Below are 22,710 nucleotides of genomic sequence, written 5' to 3'. Positions count from 1 at the left end.
TTGGCTTATTTGTTCTCCGTAGAAACTAGAGAGACATTGCTGGCAGATGATGGCAAATAACACAGCAGATTCTCACGAGGAATAAGAAATAACACAACTAACATGGGAACCAAACCCTGAGACAAACACAGATGTCTACTTTGCCCCCACAAAGTGTGCTCTGCAGGCATTGATGTGCATAGGTTTTAAACATATTTTTAATAAGGTTAAAAACTAGAAAGCATATTTCTCACGGCCTTCAAAAATATGGAGATTTAAGCTCAGCTGGCAACACCAGTTTCTGCTTGGTTAATTCCACTGGAATGATGGATTCCAGCAAGGCTTTTTTTTTCCTCTTGAGGCTGATGGCAACCCTGTCCAAGTCTCTCAGCTGAAAGGAAACAGAAAGCCAGGAGCAGCAGCTCAGCTCAAGCAGTGTCCTTTGAAGCCAGATTTAAGAGCAGCAGGAAGCATCCTGTCTGAACTCCTTTGGAGCTGATAGGCTACAAGCATCATGCGGTGTGCTCTACAGTTTTCCTCCATGTCTCTGGGACAAAGATGCAGCTACGAGATGGCTGTGAAGGACCAGTAGAAGAGTAGGCTGGTTGCAAATCTTGATGTAATAGGGGCAAACCTGTATGGTCCTTTCTAGATATCTGCTTCAAGTTTCTGTGTTTTGTTTTGTTTTTTTGTCCTTTTTGAAGTAGGCCATCACTGCTAGTCTGTTTTCCCTCTCTGTCCCAGAGTGTGGCCATATTAGAGGGAGAAACTGGGAAACTGACCCTCGCTCATTCCGCCGGGACCTGAAGACCTGGCTCTTTGAGCTCTCTGGCCTGGACTGAGAATATTAATTGGGATTTTAATTGTATTTTAACTGGGGTTTTATTTCAAGGTCAATATAATCTTTTTAATTGATTTTAAGTTTTGTAATTTGTTGTATCGTTTTTAAAAACTTTGTGAACCGCCCTGAGTCCTACGGGAGAAGGGCGGTATATAAATCAAATAAATAAATAAATAAATTGCCACAATGTGGTGAGTTGGAGTTGTTAAAAAATAGGAGGTTATTGGACTCAGAAAGTCATAATCTGAGATTTGGGTGGCATAGATATCTATGGTGTGACAAAGGTAAGGTGAATGTGGATTTTAAATATCATTATGTCAGACAGGCTATTCATAGAGTATGGAATAAATATAAATTTAGGTTTTGCCTGACAATACCTTTGCGGCTTTCAGTTAAAAAACATTTTTTTAGATGAGAAATGATAAGTAAACATAAATGGTTTACTGGAATTTTCTCAAGGAAAAAAGTACAATTTAGCAAAAATTTAACAATAGAAGATTTTCTTAGATAAAATTGTCAGACAGATTTAAAGTGGATAAAAGATTTTATGGTTTTGAACAACGCAAGGCTGAATTTGAAACAGAATTATGTACTGATGATGAAGAACAAGTGAATGTTAAAATGGGCTAAAGCTTTGGATCAATGGGAAAATAAGTATCTGAAAGGCTTGAAATTTTATTTGTTCTAGTTTAAAGAGAATTTTTATAAAATGATGTTATCACTGGAATTTGTCACCAGGGAAATTGCCTAGAATGTATAAAAGTACTTGGAATATTTGCTGGAAAAGTGAGCAAAATGAAGGGACACTTTAGCAAAACAAAGAAAGAGGGGGTCAATTTATTTTCCAAAGCACCAGAAGGCCAGACAACAGATAGAAACTAATCAAGGAGAGAAACAACCTAGAATTAAGGAGAAACTTTCTAAAAATGAGAACAATTAACCAGTGGAACAGCTTGCCTTCAGAAGTTGTAAGTGCTTCTTCATCACTGGACATTTTTAAGAAAAGTCTGGACAACCCCCCCCCCCCCCCGTTTGTTTAACCAACAAAGTTAAAAAAAAATATGAACTATGAAGGAAACTGGATGAACCTAATTAGAAAAATGAATACGAATACAATAAACTTCTAATTCCCAGTGCATGAGCTCAGTTTTCATTAAGTGCTAATTGTTACTGTTACTATATTGGCACTAATTATTCCATTGAGGGGGAAAGGAACTTCTCTGTGTTTTATTCTCATTAATTTTCCCTTTCTTTTCTACTTTGTCTAGAAAAAGATTGTCAGTGCAACCCAAAAGCAACAGTAAAACAAATTCTGAAATCCCAATCCACCTGCCAATGAAGCAGTACATTTGTAGGTTGTGCAAGATTTTGCTAAACAAAAGCATCAGTATATATTAAAAATCACGACAATGCTCCACCATAGGCAGACCAGGCCTCAAATCTGAGCTACAACAGCATGCAGACAGGTATCTGCATATTATACACACACAAGTGCTGCCATTCTGCAATATGAAATGACTGAACTTAAAATCACATATCACATACTCACAAATAGCTGAGTGTATGTGTTACCAAAATATTGCAAGACAATTGGACTAACCCCATGTTAAGCACGGACCTCTAATTCAACACTTGTAATTTCAAATAACGACTAATTGTTTAAAATTTGAAATTTATGAGCAAGAGAGCCAATTTGGTCTAGTGTTTAAGGCACCAGGGTAGAAACCAGGAAACTGTGAGTTCTTGCACCATCATAGGCATGAAGACTGCCTCGATGACTTTGGGCCAGTCACTGTCTCTTAGCCCATGATGTCAGATTCAGATGGCAAGCCAATAGGCCAAAAAAAGTGAACCTTGCACTTACAGGAAAAAAACCTAGGCAGGAAAAAAAAAAGAAGAAAAGATATCCCATGTTTACCATGAGTCTCATGCAAACGCTGTGCACAAAATATCCTTTAATGTTCTTATTCAATTTGTGAGCAGGGACATACTCACCTGTTTTTCCCAGGTGGAACTTATGGCAAGCTTCCTTATTATTTTTTTTTACAATTTCTAGCATCAGCAGCTGACTTAGAGCCTAGGTATAATGCTGCATCTTTCACAATATCAGATCACCTTTCTCATTCCATTAAAAATGGAATTGTATGTATTTGCCTATGTGTGTTGCTTGTGATGATAATGGAATAGAAATCACAAAAGATGGTGGAGGATATATGAAGAAACAAATGGCAAAATAAATTTCTTTTTCTAGAGTGATAAACACATGAGATAAAGGTTTATAAGAGTTTTTAGCTCAGCTTAACCTAAAATATTTGCCCCTGAAGCAGGATAAGGCAGATGATAAAACATATAAGGAATGGTTGCTGGAATTGGGTATGTCTAGTTTAATGAAGAGAAGGATGAGGGGTGACATGATAGCAGTATTTGAGGAGCTGCCACAAAGAAGAGGGAGTCGAGCTATTCTCCAAAGCACCTGAAAGCAGGACAAGAAACAATGGATGGAAACTAACCAAGGAGAGAAGCAACCTAGAACTAAGGAGAAACTTCCTGACAGAACAATTAACCAGTGGAACAACCTGCCTCCAGAAGCTGTGAATGCTCCAACACTGGAATTTTTAAAGAAAAGACTGGACGGCCATTTGTCTGAAATGGTATAGAGTTTCCTGCCTGAGCAGTGGGTTGGACTAGATGACCTCCAAGGTACCTTCCAACTTTTATTATTGTTGTTGTTGTTGTTATATATTATCTGATGTGATAACAGATTATTATTGTTTATTATTATTATTATTATTATTATTATTATTATTATTATTATTATTATTATTATTATTATTATTATTATTATTATATTATCTGATCTGATAACAAACAGGCAACCATTCTAGTAAGATCTCACCGTGAGCTAAACAGGTCTCCTTTCTGGTTGTGTTTGGGGCTCTGGTAGTCAGAGAGCACATGTGGATGTGGTGTTGATATGAGAAAACATGGCCAACTCCTTCATTTGCTAATCATTTAGCTATTTGCCACAATTCTCTGCCTGGTCTATGTTTTACCTTCTCCAGGCATCTAGAGAACTTCCTTCTTTATGTAGGAAGTTCTGCCTTTATGCTCTGTCTTCCAGCCAATTTTCATACCATCCACCACTGGCTGCATTGCAAACATTTATTCATGTACAACAGCAATTACAAAAGCCATCTTTAATTATTACTACTGTATCAAAAAAATAAAAAGACTGAAAAATATTTACTTTCATCCTGAATGTGTCTCCATACACAGTTGATGGGAAGCTAGCAATGATATGCTGGCTTGAAAAGTATCTCTAGATTAGATATTTTAGCTTGCCTAGAAGATTGTGAGCATTCTTGGGGTAAAAATCTTTTTCTTTCTTTCTTTCTTTCTTTCTTTCTTTCTTTCTTTCTTTCTTTCTTTCTTTCTTTCTTTCTTTCTTTCTTTCTTTCTTTCCTTCCTTCCTTCCTTCCTTCCTTCCTTCCTTCCTTCCTTCCTTCCTTCCTTCCTTCCTTCTTCTTCTATGCATAAGTATTTAACTTACTGGTCAAAATACACTAAACTGACTTGTATTGTTACATTATGAAGAAATCCTCTATGTGAAAGGGTTATGACTACAACTGATCGAGCCTGCACATTCTTTACCACTAAAAAAAAAGAAACTTTATATGGCAGTACTTTTGACCAAAGATTTTCAGACTGATTGAAAGAAAAATAGATACTGTTTCTATTTTTATACCATGTTCTGCTCACCTAGTAGTTTGAAAGCATGTAAATGTGAGTAGACAAATAGGTACCACTTTGGTGGGAGGGTAACAGCATTCCATGTGCCTCAGCATATAGTCATGCTGGCCCGAGGACCATGGAAAATGTCTTTAGACATTGCCAGCTCCCTCAGCTAAGAAATGGAGATGAGCACTGCCCCCTCGTGTCAGACATGACTGGACAGAGGAAAGTTTTACCTTTAGATATTGAATGTTGTGTGTTTGCAGAACTAAAAGAACAGAGAAAAATGTAATGATTTTGAATCTTGCAGAATCGATGAATATGTGCAGGAAAGTGAAAAGTTTTAAATGGCTAAAATTTATATCAGAAAGTGTGAATTAATTTCATCTCCATTATTGTAAGTACATTGGAAAGCAGCAATCTATATGTTGATGATAGTTGCATATTATACTCCAGTGTGTGGTGATAACGAAGAAGCAATCGTTTAGGGAAAAATTGTGCTCCACTCTGTATGAAAGCAATCTGGTGAAAATATTATTTTTAAGTAAATGGGTAGGAATGAGATGAGAAAACACCAAGAAAATGATTGGGTCCCTTAGAGACTCCAAAATGAATGGACATATTAACTGGTGAGTATCTGTTTAGAAAAGGTTTGTTTGCTTTAAATATGTAGTTTAAGTCTATTTATAAGTTCATACATGTGGCAAAAGAAAGAATGAATCTTGGTCTTTTATTCAAATGTTTCACAATAATCTTAAAAACAAAATGAAAACAACATTCAACTTATTAATATAAGAACCCTAAGGAACAAACAACGTAAGTTGTCAAATGAGCAGCACACAACATTGGATAAGAGTTAATCTGCAGAAATTAAGAGTTACTGGAAGTCCAACATCTGGGGCTTAACCCTTCTCTTTCTGGTTAATCCTGACCATATCTTCCTTCCCCCATCACATTATTAGGAATAGAGAAAATTCCTCATCTCCTCCAGTGCCTAGAGTCATAGAAAGCTTTTTTTTTAAAGAGTGATTGAAAACACACACACAGATATACACACACTGCCTTGCTTGGCTTTTAGGTTGTGAGCTAGCAATGTGCATTATGCAATGAGACTGAAATGTCATTCTCTGTCATCTTCCAATCTAGACCACCAAAGCAATATGGGAATAAGTCTGGCCTACTAATAATATGATACTGTAGTATATGTTGAAGCCTTCAAACATACTACAGAATTAAAAACTAAATCTTACTACAAGGAATAGAACGCCACTTTAAAAATTGTGAGTTTGATGGCTTGGAATGAGAAACAAATTCCCTTTTTCTAACCAAAATACACGTTGGTATGTGAGACTAGGGGTCTTCAAATGTGGCCCTTTTATGACTTGTGGACTTCAACTCCCAGAATTCCTCAGCCAGCATGCCTGGGTGAGGAATTCTGTGAGTTGAAGTCCACAAGTCATAAAAGGGCCATGTTTGAAGACCCCTGAGTGAGACTGATAATGCCTAACTAATTTCAGAGCAACTGAATCTAATAAGAGCTTGAAAAATATGCATGCTATTCTGGGATGAAAAAAATCATTCACCCTCACATCTAATTAGGATTTGGCTGAAATTCTACCATTAGGTTTTGGTGGGTCTTGTGAAAACTGTTTTGTATTTATGTTGCTTTTAGCATTGCTTTCTTCAATATTCACATGTAAAGATGATTCTTGCAATGCTTTGAACAGGTGTAAGCTCATTACTTACATTGTGTCCATTAAATTAATGACGTCATGCTTTATTTTAATCCAAGCAGGACATCTATGTCACGAACTAAATAAAAACTGTGAATTGTTTTCCTACTATGTAGGCTATTCTGAATATCCAAGTCATCTCCCTGCTTCTATTGAGGAACAAAACCATGACCTTGGACAAATTATTTTACTTCTTTGCACACTGGTTTGAGTTCTAAAATGAGAATAATGGAATATTACCTCATCATTGCTTAGTAAAGTGCTCCAAATGGATGAAAATCAATATATAAGGGCAATTTACTCTTCTTTATAGCTTAGAACTATCTTCAGATGATTATATGCATTTTTTTTCAGGCTAAATTCTTCAGAGGATTTTGGTTGCTTGAAAAATGTAGTGAAAAGAACCCACTGGATGCAAAGCCAGCAGATGGGCTGTATTTATAGATTTGGCATAAGCCCATACTTAGTACTGCTACCTTGAAAAGGGAGTTTTGTGTTTCTGAGACTAATAGCATCTAGATGGTGTGTGTGTGTGAACATCTGCAAGATAGCAGATTTTGTTGATGATAAAAGCCCCACATGGATGATAGGCACATATGACATGTATGAAAGAAGCACTGATTTGATCATGATGCTGCACCTGTCATCTTTCATATTCGTGTTGATCCTTCTGGATGCCCTTGTACAGGATTGTTTCAGAATGGTCACAGGAAAATACACAGTCAATATGAAGGTGAAGTTTCGTTCTCCAAGCTTGTGGGTCAGTTTCCGAATGTTTTGTTACCAGGCTAGGTAACATCTTTAGTAGCGTTTATGGGATGTCAGTGTCAGTGTCAGTGCTCTTTTGTTTATAAAGGGCTTCAGGTGTGGGTGTGTCAAGTTAGGGAGAAGGGCGGTATAGAAATCAAATTATTAAATTAAATTAAATTAAATGTGATGGGTCAGGTGTGAGTCATCAGTGAGAGGCTAGTGATGGGTCTTGTGATGGGGAGATTACATTAGGTCAGGGTCATTGCAAGGTGAACTTCTTGGGGGGAAAGAGGGGGCTTATGTGGGTTTGTTGTGGGTTGGTGCTGTTTCCTGTTGGCTGTACGATTGATTGGGATTCTGAGGAGGTGTACACAATGTCATGGTTCTGACAGATGAAACTCTTCAAAGAATTTCGAGGCATTGTTTACCTTAAAGAATCTTTATTCGAGAAGCATAACATTGGCATGTACATAGTCAAAGCCAAAATCTGAATTCTCCTCCCCTGAGCACATAGTATCAAAGCACAATTCCCTCCTTTAATTCACAGTCATAAATCACATTCTCCAATTAGTTTGAAATGCAGGCTATCCCTCCAGTTCTCCAGTCTGCCAATTGTTATCATCTCTTATTTCAATAATCTTGGTTCACACACTAGTTACAGTATTGTTATGTCTAACTAAACTCCCATGCACATTCCTCCCCCCTCCCCCAGTATCATCTAATTCTAACTCTAATTCTAAGAGTAAAACACAAGAAGGAAAATGGTTGCAACTCCATATGTTGTCAAAGCAAAAACATCCGATGTTAGCAGTGTTGACACACAGTTTACAGGTATATTTTGGCAGGAAAAGTCATGTTTACTGACCAATTTCTCATCATACTGTAATTTAAGGTCTAGGCCTTTCAGATTCTACTCCCCCCCCCCCCGCTTCCAGCCATCACAGTATTTTCCTTGACTAAATTCTGGGAAATTGAACCACGTAGCTATTGGGCTTATTATCCATGGTTGCTTCTCCCATTCACCTTGAGTGTTTTCTCTTTTAGTAGGTAGGTGGCCCTAAACGCACCGACAGACAATACTGATCCTGTTTAAAGTTGCTCACAATGTTCCTAATTGAAAAATTAGGCAAAAGGATTCTCTTTCATATTTGCCTTCCTGATGATTTTCATCTTTTCACTATTTAATTGTAAAAACCGACTTTATATTTTTTATATTTCCCTCTGTATTTCCTTTATATTTCCTAATCTTCTTCAAGGTGCACTCTTTATAACTGAATTTTCTATAATAAATAGCCAGAGTAGAAATAAGCCTTTCACCCATAATATTTCACATATCTCTTCTTGTAACCATTTAAGTTATTTGTAAAAATGGGCACTGGCTATATTTGGATGAAACATTAAACCAAAATCTTCTTTATCTGTTCCTTCAAATCCATAGTGAGATAATAATAGTGTACATTTCTTTGAATCTCCAGGCAAGTTGTAATTTATGAATATTACTAATTTACAAGTGTCATCTTCACGCCTTAATCCTTTAATTTTCCATAACAAACATTACTAAGGGTTTTAATCACTGTTTCAGTACTAGTTTACCCTATTGTTCCATTTGGCTTCTATTTTTATTATAGATGTCATCACCTCTGGCTGAGATCTGTCAACTACTTCTCATGTAAACAAAATATAGTAAAACCCTCTACTACATTAAAAATCTGTTTACCCATAAACAAATCAATCAAATACAAAATCTGCCACCACCTAATTAATCCATCTTTTTTAAAAACCAAATTTTCTATGCATTTTAAAGTGGATTAATAGAGGCCCAAAGACAGATTTTATACATGTTAATGTCTGTCTGTCTGTCTGTCTCCATCCATCCTTCCATCCATCCATCCATCCATCCATCCATCCATCTATCCATTTATCTGTCTACATACCCACTGTCATTGACAATGGCAATACATGTGGGATATAAAAAGTCATTGTGAGTCACAACTTTCTTAAGTTCTAGTCATTTCTCAGCAATGCAAGAAACAGTTTCAACTTTCTGTACTGAAAAATTAGTGTAGTATTATTCCAAGAAGAATATTAAAAGCATCATTTTTGTTATTCGGTTCTAATACAGCTCTAGGAAGATTTTATGTGGAATATGCATATACATATGTAAGCAGCTCATTTTATCATGGCTTTGTGGCTTATCTAATTTTGATAGCAACATCTGTGAAGACGTTAAGGATGAAAACAGATATGGAAAAACAAGGAGAGTCTTCCAAAAGATCCATGCTCAAATTGATATGCTAAGGGACATCAATGGACAGATAGTTGGCTGTGGGGAATTGGCTGTGTCAAGTTATCCGACCTAGACCCTTGGAAATGTGTTGGAACTAATTTTATTTTGTATACAGGCAATAGCTCAATTTCCATAGGGCTTTATCATTTTTTAAAAGAAAGGTACATGAATCTTCTGTTACCATGTAAATATGCATTATGTGAAGACTAACTCTCTTTTGAATCTCACCCTCCCTTATTATTTCTTTATTACAAGATTATTATGGGATGTTTATATCAATCATCCTGATGTAAAAACAGGATATGTGTTAGGAGAGCAAGAAAAAGATTAAATATCCTAATTTACATTTTATACGCAGAAACAGTGTCCCCATTAATGTTTTAAGCATTACTGGATTTATAAACGTGGAAGAATCTATATGAATCTGTTTCATGCAGAAGTGAAAAAGTGAAAAAGAATACACTGACTTCTGTGTACAGCTATATGTTCTGAATTAAAAAATCCTGTGGAATAATTTAGGAGACAATTTGCTTCCACCTTAATTTGCACCACAGTTGTTAATTATTGTATACAGGTGAAACTCGAAAAATCAGAATATCATGCAAAAGTTCATTTATTTCAGTAATGCAACTTAAAAGGGGAAACTAATAGACTCATTACATGCAAAACAAGATAGTTCAAGCAGTGATTTGTCGTAATTGTGATGATTATGGCTTACAGCTCATGAAAACCCCAAATCCACAATCTCAGACAATTAGAATATTGTGAAAAGGTGCAATATTCTAAGCTCAAAGTGTCCCACTCTAATCAGCTAATTAAGCCATAACACCTGCAAAGGGTTCCTGAGCCTATAAATGGTCTCTCATTCTGGTTCAGTAGGAATCACAATCATGGGGAAGACTGCTGACCTGACAGTTGTGCAAAAAACCATCATTGACACCCTCCATAAGGAGGATAAGCCTCAAAAGGTAATTGCAAAAGAAGTTGGATGTTCCCAAAGTGCTGTATCAAAGCACATTAATAGAAAGTTATGTGGAAGGGAAAAGTGTGGAAGAAAAAGGTGCACAAGCAGCAGGGATGACCGCAGCCTGGAGAGGATTGTCAGGAAAAGGCCATTCAAAAGTGTTGGGGACTTTCACAAGGAGTGGACTGAGGCTGGAGTCAGTGCATCAAGAGCCACCACACACAGACGGATCCTGGACATGAGCTTCAAATGTTGTATTCCTCTTGTCAAGCTGCTCCTGAACAACAAACAACATCAGAAGCATCTTACCTGGGCTAAAGAAAAACAGACCTGGTCTGTTGCTCAGTGGTCCAAAGTTCTCTTTTCTGATGAGAGCAATTTTTGCATCTCATTTGGAAACCAAGGACCCAGAATCTGGAGGAAGAATGGAGAGGCACACACTGCAAGATGCTTGAAGTCCAGTGTGAAGTTTCCACAGTCTGTGTTGATTTGGGGAGCCATGTCATCTGCTGGTGTTGGTCCACTGTGCTTCATTAAGTCCAGGGTCAACACAGCTGTCTACCAGGAGATTTTGGAGCACTTCATGCTTCCTTCCGCAGACGAGCTTTATGGGGATGCTGACTTCATTTTCCAGCAGGACTTGGCACCTGCCCACACTGCCAAAAGCACCAAAACCTGGTTCAATGACCATGGGATTACTGTGCTTGGTTGGCCAGCAAACTCGCCTGACCTGAACCCCATAGAGAATCTATGGGGCATTGCCAAGAGAAAGATGAGAGACATGAGACCGAACAATGCAGAAGAGCTGAAGGCTGCTATTGAAGCATCCTTGTCTTCCATAACACCTCAGCAGTGCCACAGGCTGATAGCTTCCATGCCACACCACATTGAGGCAGTAATTGCTGCAAAAGGGGACCAAACCAAGTACTGAGTACATATGCATGCTTATACTTTTCAGAGGTCCGATATTGTTCTATGTACACTCCTTGTTTTATTGATTGCATGTAATATTCTAATTTTCTGAGATTGTGGATTTGGGGTTTTCATGAGCTGTACACCATAATCATCACAATTATGACAAATCATGGCTTGAACTATCTTGCTTTGTATGTAATGAGTCTATCTCATATATTAGTTTCCCCTTTTAAGTTGCATTACTGAAATAAATGAACTTTTGCATGATATTCTAATTTTTCGAGTTTCACCTGTAAGTATTGGGAAGTGTTAATAGGTGTGCAGCATCAATCTAGTCTTTTCTTTCATTAAAAGTCCTGCTGCTAAACAGTCTTGATGCAGTGTATCAGCCAATAATATTTTTTTTTCTAAAAGCAATGATAAGCATGGGTGCCTTACAATGCTGTTTGATAAATTTAGTTGAAACGAAGTTTGCAGTCCAGGTTCCATGACACCAAGTCAGAATGCTGCTATTTCACAGGAGCCATGACACGAATTTAGCTCTGCTGAGGAGCAGGAACAGGGATCTGGAACCAGAACCTTTCAATTCTCTGAATACTGGAGTTTTGTGAAAACATGGAAAGATGCAGACCATTGTTCTGATTTCAGCTCTTCCAACTAAGCTTGGTTTTCCACAAAGTGATTTGTGGGATCATGCACATTTATTTATTTATTTATTTATTTTATTTTAATCCCATTTATATCCCGCCCTTCTCCGAAGACTCAGGGCGGCTTACAATCTAAGAAGCACAAATCAATGTGCTTAGCAATTTAAATTTATAACAGTTATTTTGTGCCTTGTTCTGTGGCAATAAATAATATATACCAGGTGTATTAATGATGCAAATTGTAATTCTGTCAGTGAACTATACATATTGTATCAATCAGAAATCATGCACAAGACTGATCTTCAAATAAGCAAAGTTACTCTTAAGTGTTTGGAGAGAGGGTGAATCAGTTTTGACCAGCAGTTTGCCTTGGTTTTGTTTTAAATTAAGCAAATACTAAACAGATGTAGAAACATCAAGGAGCCATAGTAGTGCAGTGGTTAGAATGCAGTATTACAGGCTAACTTTGCCTTCCACTTCCAGGAGTTCGATTCTGACCAGCTCAAGGTTGACTCGGCCTTCCATCCTTCCAAGGTTGGTAAAATGAGGACACAGATTGTTGGGGCCTATATGCTGCCTCTTTAAACTGCTTTGAGACTGCTTTGTTGGGGGCTATATGCTTCCTCTGTAAACTGCTGTAAGGCACTATTAAATGGTATACAAGTCTAAGTGCTATTGCTAGTGCTAATTGTGGGTTATACTATAAAATCTTGCAATGAGTAGAGAGATCAAAATAGCAGGTACTGGGTAGTGGTCATTTCTTCTTTCCTGTTGACTGTTTTACTGAACATGAAATCAGTAGCTACTGTCACCATTTTTGACACAAAATCTCTCTTCTTTCATGTTAAGGACAAGCAAGCAACTGTTATTCCTGCAGCCATCATCCCTAAGAAAAGATAGACATTTCCTGGTTTCAGGTCAGACCATCTAGGTCAGGTGTGTCAAACTGCCAGCCCATGGGCTGGATGCGTCATGGCAAAACCGCGCCCACTCCATTGCGGCAATGGAAAAAAAGTTGCAATACATTGTGACACATCACGTGACGTGTCAAGTTTGACACCCCTGATCTAGGTCAATATTACTTGCTTTGAATGGCAATGGGAAGTTTCAGGAATGTCCACATTGGATTTGTTTCAGAGGCTTCCATCTCAGTTCACCAATCTATTCCAAACAGATAAATCAAGTACATTTGTTTATTTATTCAATTTGCATATTATATAATTAATTAACATACCTCACCAAGAAACAATTGGAAGGCCCAATAGCACTTTCATTTGGAATGGATGAATATATATACAGAAAACTCCACTTTACTATCTCACATCCAACCTGCCACTATGGTGATTTGGAAGAAAACTTTATTATTACTACTACTACTACTATTATTATTATTATTATTATTATTATTATTATTATTATTATTATTATTATTATTATTATTATTATTATTATTCCAAGTGTATATCTAACAGCACCAGTTTGATGCAGAGGGTAAGGCACCAAGCTTCAGCCTGGCAGTTCTAGATTCACCTTAGACATAAAGCTAGCTGGGTGACCTTAGGTCAGCCCCTTCCTCTTAGATTCAGGAAAGAGGCAATGGCAAACCACTTGTGAAAAACTTTGCCAAGAAAACTGCAAGGACATGTCCATTTACTAGGAGTTAAAAACTGAATTGAAGGCAAAAAAAAGCTAATGTTTGCTTCTTAAGTATTGTTCTGGCTGTGTTACTAGACCTCCATCCATCAAATTTTTCTAAAACAAATTACAATATCACAGTTTTTAGAAAGCAAGCATTCTCCATCCCAGACAGGTTTAATACCTCTGACTTAGTTCTGCAATTATCATAAGAAATTATTTGGACGCGAAATTGTAGTAGGAGTACCGTGCTAAAAGAGAAGGAAATATTTTTCTTGTATGCATATAATATTACGTATGTACTTTTTACCGCCCTGAGTCCTTCGGGAGAAGGGCGGTATATAAATAAAATTATTATTATTATTATTATTATTATTATTATTATTATTATTATTATTATTATTATTATTATTATTGTTGTTGTTGTTGTTGTTGTTGTTGTTGTTGTTGTTGTTGTTGTTGTTGTGCAATAGCCTTTATTTCTAGTAGCTTTCAGTTTTCCTTTCTCACCACGTTCCTCATACATTTACCTTCAAAGTTTGACTACTACAAGCTTGTTTGACTCTACTGAATATAAACAAAAGCTGCTAGGTAATTTAGATCAATATTTTAACAGCTCCCTGCTAGGTTTGATTGCTTATTTATCTTATTCTCATAAGTTATTCACAATATGTAATATTTTAATTTCTGCAGCTGTTTCTCTGTTACAGTTGCCAACTTTTTCATCAAACCCTCCAGATTTGAGTGGGGTTGGAAGTGGAGTCTGATTGTATCTGGTGGCTCTTTGGATAGAGTTTCATAGGTATCTTAAAATTTTAAAAAAGAAACCAGTAGAATTAGAACTAACCTTGTCTCTTATATTCCTGATGGCTGGCCTTAAGATTCATTTGTAGTGGCTGTCATTGAGTGGCAATTTTATTCTCCACAGGTGTGTTTTAAACAGAGTGAAAAACCTTCTGCCTTGACTTTTGATTTATGATTGGGGAACCATACACTAAAATTGTCAGTGCGGTTGTATATCAAAAGATAAGCTTTAGAATAACTTCTGGGAACCAGTCTCAGATTTATAAAAGCCCTAGTTCATCATAAAGTAGGAGAAAGAAATATCCAATTTGTTTGGAATTGTTACTCTCAGAAAGTCAACCCTGATAACGAATCTCATCATTTCAAAATTGTCATGGGCAGTGTTTGAGGTTTATTAATATCTTTATTAATATCTAATATCATTCAATATCACAGTAGTCCAAGTCTATGCCCCATATGTCTATGCTGAAGAGGATGAAATTGACCGGTTCTATGAAGCCCTACAGCACCTTATAGAACTAACACCAAAAAAATGATGTCCTTATCATCATGGGGGATTGGAATGCTAAAGTAGGAAGCCAAAAGATATCTGGAATAACAGGCAAGTTTGGCCTTGGAGTACAAAATGAAGCAGGGCACAGGCTGATAGAATTTTGTCAAGAGAATACGATGGTCATAGCAAACACTTTTTTCCAACAACTCAAGAGACGGCTCTACACATGGACATCACCAGACGGTCAACACAGAAATCAGATTGACTATGTGCTCTGCAGCCAAAGATGGAGAAGCTCTATACAGTCAGTAAAAACAAGACCAGGAGCTGACTGTGGCTCAGACCATGAGCTTCTCATTGCAAAGTTTAGGCTTAAACTGAAGAAAGTAGGGAAAAGCACTAGGCCACTCAGGTATGAATTAAATCATATCCCTGTTGAATATACAGTAGAGGTGACAAATAGATTTAAGGAATTAGATCTGATAGACAGAGTGCCTGAAGAACTATGGACAGAGGTTTGCAACATTGTACAAGAGGTAGCAACCAAAACCATCCCAAAGAAAAAGAAATGCAAGAAAGCAAAATGGCTGTCTGAGGAAGCTTTGCAAATAGCTGAGGAAAGGAGGGAAGCGAAAGGCAAGGGAGAAAAAGAAAGATACGCGCAATTGAATGCAGAATTCCAGAGAATAGCTAGAAGAGACAAGAATGCCTTCTTAAATGAACAGTGCAAAGAAATAGAAGAAAACAATAGAATAGGGAGGACGAGAGATCTTTTAAAGAAAATTGGAGAGATGAAGGGAATGTTTCATGCAAAAATGGGCATGATAAAGGATCAAAATGGCAGGGACCTAACAGAGGCAGAAGAGATTAAGAAGAGGTGGCAAAATTACACAGAAGAACTATACAAGAATGAGCTTAACATCCCAGATAATCACAATGAGGTGGTCACTGACCTCAAGCCAGACATCCTAGAATGTGAAGTGAAGTGGACTTTAGAAAAGCTGAGCAACAACAAAGCTAGTGGAGGTGACAGTATTCCAACTGAGCTATTCAAAATCTTAAAAGATGATGCAGTAAAAGTACTACCCTCAATTTGCCAGCAAATTTGGAAAACAGTGGCCACAGGATTGGAAAAGATCAGTTTACATTCCAATTCCAAAGAAAGGCAGTGCCAAAGAATGTTCAAACTATCGCACCATTGCACTCATTTCTCATGCTAGTAAAGTTATGCTTAAAATCCTACAAGCTAGACTCCAGCAGTATGTGGATCGAGAACTACCAGAAGTACAGGCAGGATTTTGAAGAGGCAGAGGAACTAGAGATCAAATTGCCAACATACGCTGGATCATGGAGAAAGCTAGAGAGTTCCAGAAAAACATCTACTTCTGCTTCATTGACTATGCTAAAGCCTTTGATTGTGTGGATCATAAAAAACTGTGGCAAGTTTTTAAAGAGATGGGCGTACCAGACCATCTTATTTGTCTCTTGAGAAACCGATATGCGGGTCAAGAAGCAACAGTGAGAACTGGACACGGAACCACCGATTGGTTCAAAATTGGGAAAGGAGTCTGGCAAGGCTGTATACTGTTGCCCTGCCTATTTAACTTATATGCAGAGCACATCATGAGAAAGGCAGGGCTAGATGAATCAAAAGTTGGAATTAAGATTGCTGGAAGAAATATCAACAACCTAAGATATGCAGATGATACAACTCTAATGGCAGAAAGTGAAGAAGAACTAAAGAGCCTCTTGTTGTGGGTGAAGAAGGAGAGTGCAAAAGTTGGGTTGAAACTTAACATTAAGAAAACCAAGATCATGGCATCCGGCCCTCTCAATTCTTGGCAAATAGATGGGGAAGAAATGGAGGAAGTGACAGATTTTATTTTCCTGGGCTCCAAGATCACTGCAGATGGGGACTGTAGCCAAGAAATTAAAAGACACTTGCTCCTGGGGAGGAAAGCCATGACAAATCTAGACAGGATGGATTCTGGCCCCTTAGGGTCTTAGGAGAGATGGCGGTCTCGCCGTACAGTCCAGAAGAAGCCTCCCAGAAACCAACAGAAGAAAAGGCTGGCTAACGCCATGTCCAGTCATAGCTGTAGCAACGGAAGTCATAAGCGATTAAACTAAGCAAAATAATAAACAACATGCTTGAATCTGGGTAATAATATTGATTTTCTCTATCATACCTACTTTCCTGAAAAAGAAAATCCCCAAAATAAGAGATCTCCGAAGAAGGAAAGGGGGAGGGGGACTTCGCTCCCTCCCTTTCAGTTGGGCAGCGACATTTACCCTTTAGAGAAAGAAAACAACTAGAAAGACATGATAAATTTGCAAACACTGACCCCTGCTGGTGGATGAGGATTTTTTTCTTTTCTTTTTTTTCCCTTTGAACTTTTAAGCTTTCAGAAAATGCACCTGTTTAAACAAAGATAATACAGCTGAAGCAATGAATACTTTACAAAAGGAAATATGTGATGAGCGACAACAATTTCAAAGGACAATGACTTTAAACTACATAGAAATCCAGAATAACTTTGAGAGTATGAATCAACTCATTTTCAACTTAATTTCACTCCAAGAAATTCCTCAGGAAAATACAGTAGAGATGACTGAACAAGATTCTGAAGACAGAGATTCAAAGAAGGAACCTTATAAAACGCTCATTTCAAAAAAGGAAGTATATGATGAGCAGCAAAAATTTCAAAGGACAATGACCTTAAATTAAAAGGAAATGCAGAAGAACTTTGAGAGCATGAATCAACTTATTCTCAACTTAATTTCACTTCAAGAACTCTCTCAGGAAAATATAGCAGAGATGATTAAATATAATTTTGAGGATAGAGACTTGAAGATGGAATCATATAAAATAAAAAAATGATTTAATTCAATTGGGAAATATTTTAATACGTCTAAACAACTTTGAAGATAAGGAAAAGAATGAGAAAAAATTCCCTTTAGGGAAACAAATTATGATGAAACATCAGGAAAAAGATGGAATATATCAGAAAGAATACTTCAAAAAGAAACATTTGTTTGAATGTGGCTAAGAAATGGGAAAATTTTGAAATATACTACTCTTAGAGGGAAATTTTTTCTTCTTTTTCTTCCTCCAAATCAATATAATTGGTTTTTTTTTGTTTTTTTCTATTCTTCTGAGTTGAATTGATTTAAACAAAAGCAAACATTTTAGCTACTTAAATGTGATGATAAGAAAAATATAAAAAATGTGTTTTGAATGAGATTTAAAGAATTAGATGATTAGAACTATTGAATGGAATGTTCAAAGTTTAAATAGACTAAATACATTCTTAGCTATGGTTAAAAAGAATGAGAAATTTAGGGAATAAATATATATTAAATTAGTAGAAATACATATTTTCATATTTATTTTTTGTAGTCTAGCACTTAAATCCACTAATATAAATATAGTTGAATGTTGAACTGATTGTTATTTGTAAGAACATTTAGAATTTGGAGGGAGAAATAAGCTGCTCTTCTTTCTTTTTTTGTTTCTTTTTCTTTTTTTTACTTATTGATTGGGAAATATAGAAATATGAGAGGGTATGGGAAAAACAGAATGAAATCCACCAAGGTAAATATAGTTAAGTGTTAAAAAGGGGAGAAATAAGCTGAAATAAACATGGTGACAGGATTTATGATAAGGCAACTAAAATGATATACAGGATTATTGAAACTATATATTGAACTGTTGTTAAGCAAATAAAACTGTCTTAATGTAATGTTTTGCAAAGAAAGATACATTGGGGAAAGGGGAAATCAAATAATTAACATATGAAATATAGATTATGAAAATTAATTGTTAAGGACTGTCTTATAAATGTTACCCAGACAACATTCTGTTTTATAATGATTTATGTTATGTTAAAAAATTCTAATAAAATATTTACAAAAAAAAAAACATTACATGTGATGATATAAAGCAACATCTAGAAAACAACTAATGCAATAAAAAAGAGATAAATTTCTCAGATAAAACAAGAACTCTGGATATAAGATTGTCTGATAAAAAATGCTTTTATTTGTCAAAGCAAAGCACATCATGGACAGGACCTCAAAAACTGGAAATAATAATAATATATTTTAAAATCCCAGAGTACTTTAGCTTCTTCAGTTCACTTTGCATTGATTGGATTCTCCCCTCTCCCCTATGAAAGATAGAGAAGTATGGTATGTTTGTGTGTGAATTGAATGAACTGCATCCACAAAGTATTTCTTGGCTGCAGGATAGGTTTTGAATCATCTCCTTTCTTATCTACTGCAAATTGCACTATGATCAAGATATGTCTGACCAGCACCTCTTTTCCCCATTTTGTTATAATAATGATTAGAAATTACACCTTTTCATGAACGGATAACATCTTCATCTCTTTTTCATGTATGGCATGTACCTCTTGTAATGATATTACTGTTCCTACAATCATCTTGCCCTTCTGTTATATAAAAACAGTCTTCCATTTTCAAAAAAAAAAACCAAAATCAAAACCAAGTGGACTACTTTTAATCAAGCCTAATATCAAACCCATCCACTTGCTAATTATGTCATCAAGAATATTTGTTCCAGCATACCTTGATTAAAATAATGAAATTCCAAAAAGATGAACTCATAATATCATTATGTTGCCTAAATGTGCAGCCCACATTATCCTATCATTCTGGAAAAGGAACTCTCATTTATTTTTATTATGAGCCTATCAGGAAGGTTGCATTCATTGAGATGAATGCATTATCAGTGCTTTAATTACTATCTTAATTTCTACTTATAGCTGTGCCCAAACAGGATGCACAATTGCTTATGAACTATTCAGGAGTCTCTCTGGGTATTTGCACACTAGCAGCCAGCATTGCATTTGAGGCTGGCTTATGAAGAATAGAATTTTTCCTCTTGTTTTTAGGTCCTTCAGGATAGGGAAACTATTAACAACATCCCAGAATAGGAATCTATATAAGGCATTGTAAACAAGTGACTTCAAGCCTGACCATTCTTGCAGTCGTCTGTCCTTAAATATGGTATATTTGGGGAGCAGCACTAGGTTAACTCAACCCTTCACTTGTTGTCATGAGACCTCAATATGCCTCAATCAAGCAGAATTTCTAAGTCACATTTGAACCAAAGGTGAATACTGAACCGATCAGTTTTGAGTTCATATTCAGAGAGCTGAGGTCAATTCCTATTTGTGCTCTCATGACCAGCAGAAAAGTGCAATATAGTCCATTAACATAAAACAGATAAAGCAAACTGAGAAAGTGAAGGTGGTTCAGGGCAATATGTTACCTCTTCAAGGTAGACCAAATAAGAAGCCCCAACCATGATAATATTTATTGTATTTTATTATATTTATTGCAAGGTTGGATTAAGTAGAATCTTGAAAAATTGATAGTATTTCTCCCCTCCTCTCTTTTTAGTCTCTGGAAAACTATGAAATGTTCCTTCTGAAATGCTTCCAGTTTTGTCCCCCACCTGCAGATTGAGCTGCCTCTTATCAGACTGATGCCTAGGCTGTGGGTCTTGGTCCTGACATTCCCACATACCATCAGATAATGTTAAGCTTGCCATACCAAGAGAAGTTGTAACCATTATTAGTTACAATGATAAGAATCTTGTCAAGGATTTCTTCAGTGATTTAGTGTGTTCAATAGTGCTAGGGAAAACAGATTCTTTTCCAGACATTTCCAATTAATATGCTTTCCCCCAAGCTTTGCAAGTGAGGGAAAGGATGAAAAGAAGAGAAAGGAAAAGGGAGATGCTATTTATGACTGACAACTCCTCTATTTATAATGTATAATTTTGCAAATTGATCACAAGAATATTTTAGGCTTCAGTGTTGTTTGCTTAGATTTTGTTTCCATCTGAGGGAAAGGCAGCCAAAATATTTTGGTATCTTAGATCTATTTGGGATCTAAGTTAGTGCAATATTGACAGTTTCCGTGGGAAGCACAGATTCAAAATCTCTGTCATTGGTTGCTACAACCCTATTATCCAGTCCTATTCTCTGGCACACTTTGGTGCTAAGAGCTGTGGTGGTGCAGTGGTTAGAATGTAGTATTGCAGGCTAATTCAGTTCACTGCCAGGAGTTCGATCTTGACCAGCTCAAAGTTGACTTTGCCTTCCATCCTTTCGAGGTCGGTAAAATGAAGACCCAGATTGTTGGAGGCAATATGCTGACTCGGTAAAATGCTTAGAGAGTGTTATAAAGCACTATGAAGCAGTATATAAAGCTAAGTCCTATTGCTGTTGCTCTCTTGGCAAAGTAGCTTATTACAGTAATCAAATGTTAGGGGTCATTTGGCAAGATTATGTGATCATGCTGGCTTAATGCATTGTGCTGAATAAGAAAGGTAACTTGATTACAAAATTGTTTTATGGTAGTGACATACATCAGCAGTCTGGTCAAGCATGAGATGAAAGTTTTTGTATCTCTTTGCTGTCATCTAGTGTTTCCCTATCTTGACAACATTAAGATGCTGGCTGGTAAATTCTGTGAATTAAAGTCTCCATATTTAAAGTGGTCAAGGTTGGAAATACTGGTCTAGATTAAATGGGAAAAATCATTATCTTCCCCATTTGTTCCAAAAGCCAGCAGTTTCTTTTTAGTTTGTAAGCCAAATTTATTCTGAATGTGATTGTTTATGAACAACAATATAAGGCAGACATGTAAATAATTTGCACAGCTATGCCAATATAAAAAGATTTGATAAAGAAAAAATAGCATACCAAGTATTATAGTTTGTTATGCAACAAAAACCAAAACAAAATGCAATTTAAAATGGATGGTGTTTTTCAATATTTGCTTTATCTCAGAAATATTAGAGAAATAACAGCTGAATAAAAGGTAATGCAGATGTCTTTCCCCATTTATGCAAAATGATAAATATCTAGCATTTGGATGGAAAAAGCTAACATAGATTAAAACTGTGCTTGGAGGAAAAAAAGATGTCACTGACTCTTTTTTATGATTTTCAGATATATGTATACACATATATACATTCTTTCAAGTTCTCTAAATACTGTAATCTCTTATAAATGTCCAAACATTTTAACTCTTTTTCCAATTACTGAGACTAAAATCTGAAGCAAACGTCCTTGCAGAAGGAACAGCAAGAACTGTATATTCTCAGTTTCTTTCATTTCCACATCATTTCATCATTTTATCAAAATACAAAATACTTTTGGACCCAGTTTATAGACATACAGATTTGTATACAGTATATCTATTAGATAACATTATTTTTTTTAAAATCCCTTCTTGCTCTAGACCAGGGGTGTCAAACTCAATTTCATTGAGGGTCGTGTCAGCATTGTGGTTGCCCTCAGGGGGCCGGGTGGGTGTGGCCTGTGTGGGCGTGGCCTACTGGGTGGGCGTGGCCAAAGTGCATATGTCCTACTGGGTGGGCATGGCCAGCTCTACATTGTTCGCATCAAGGGTGCCTATGGGGGCCTGGGCAGGAGTGGGACAGATTTGAGGGTCTCTGGGCCAGGGCCAAGGCAGTGGGGGCCGGTCCCTCACTGTTTCCAGGATGGCTTCGTGGGCCGCATGAAACCACTTCATGGGCCGGATCTGGCCCCCGGGCCTTGTGTTTGACATGTCTGCTCTAGACATATCAAATACACACACACACACACACACACACTGTATATATATATATATATATATATACACACACACACACACACACACACACACACACACACACACACACACACACATATATATACTGTATATAAAATAGGTTATTTGTCTCAACTGGAAATCCAAAATATCAATTCATGGCACAGTTTAATAGACAAAGGTCAATTGGCTCGACAGGATTTGGCATCAGAAACAAATATAAGCAGAAAAGAGGTGCTTATACTGTAATTATTATTAATCAAAAGGATACAGGAGTGTGATCACCCACAGTGAAAAG

This window comes from Vipera berus, assembly GCF_964194415.1.
Source record: "Vipera berus genome assembly, chromosome: 1".
Classification (NCBI taxonomy): Eukaryota; Metazoa; Chordata; class Lepidosauria; order Squamata; family Viperidae; genus Vipera; species Vipera berus.
The sequence above is the reverse complement of the archived record's forward strand: the minus strand, read 5'-3'. Positions refer to the sequence as shown.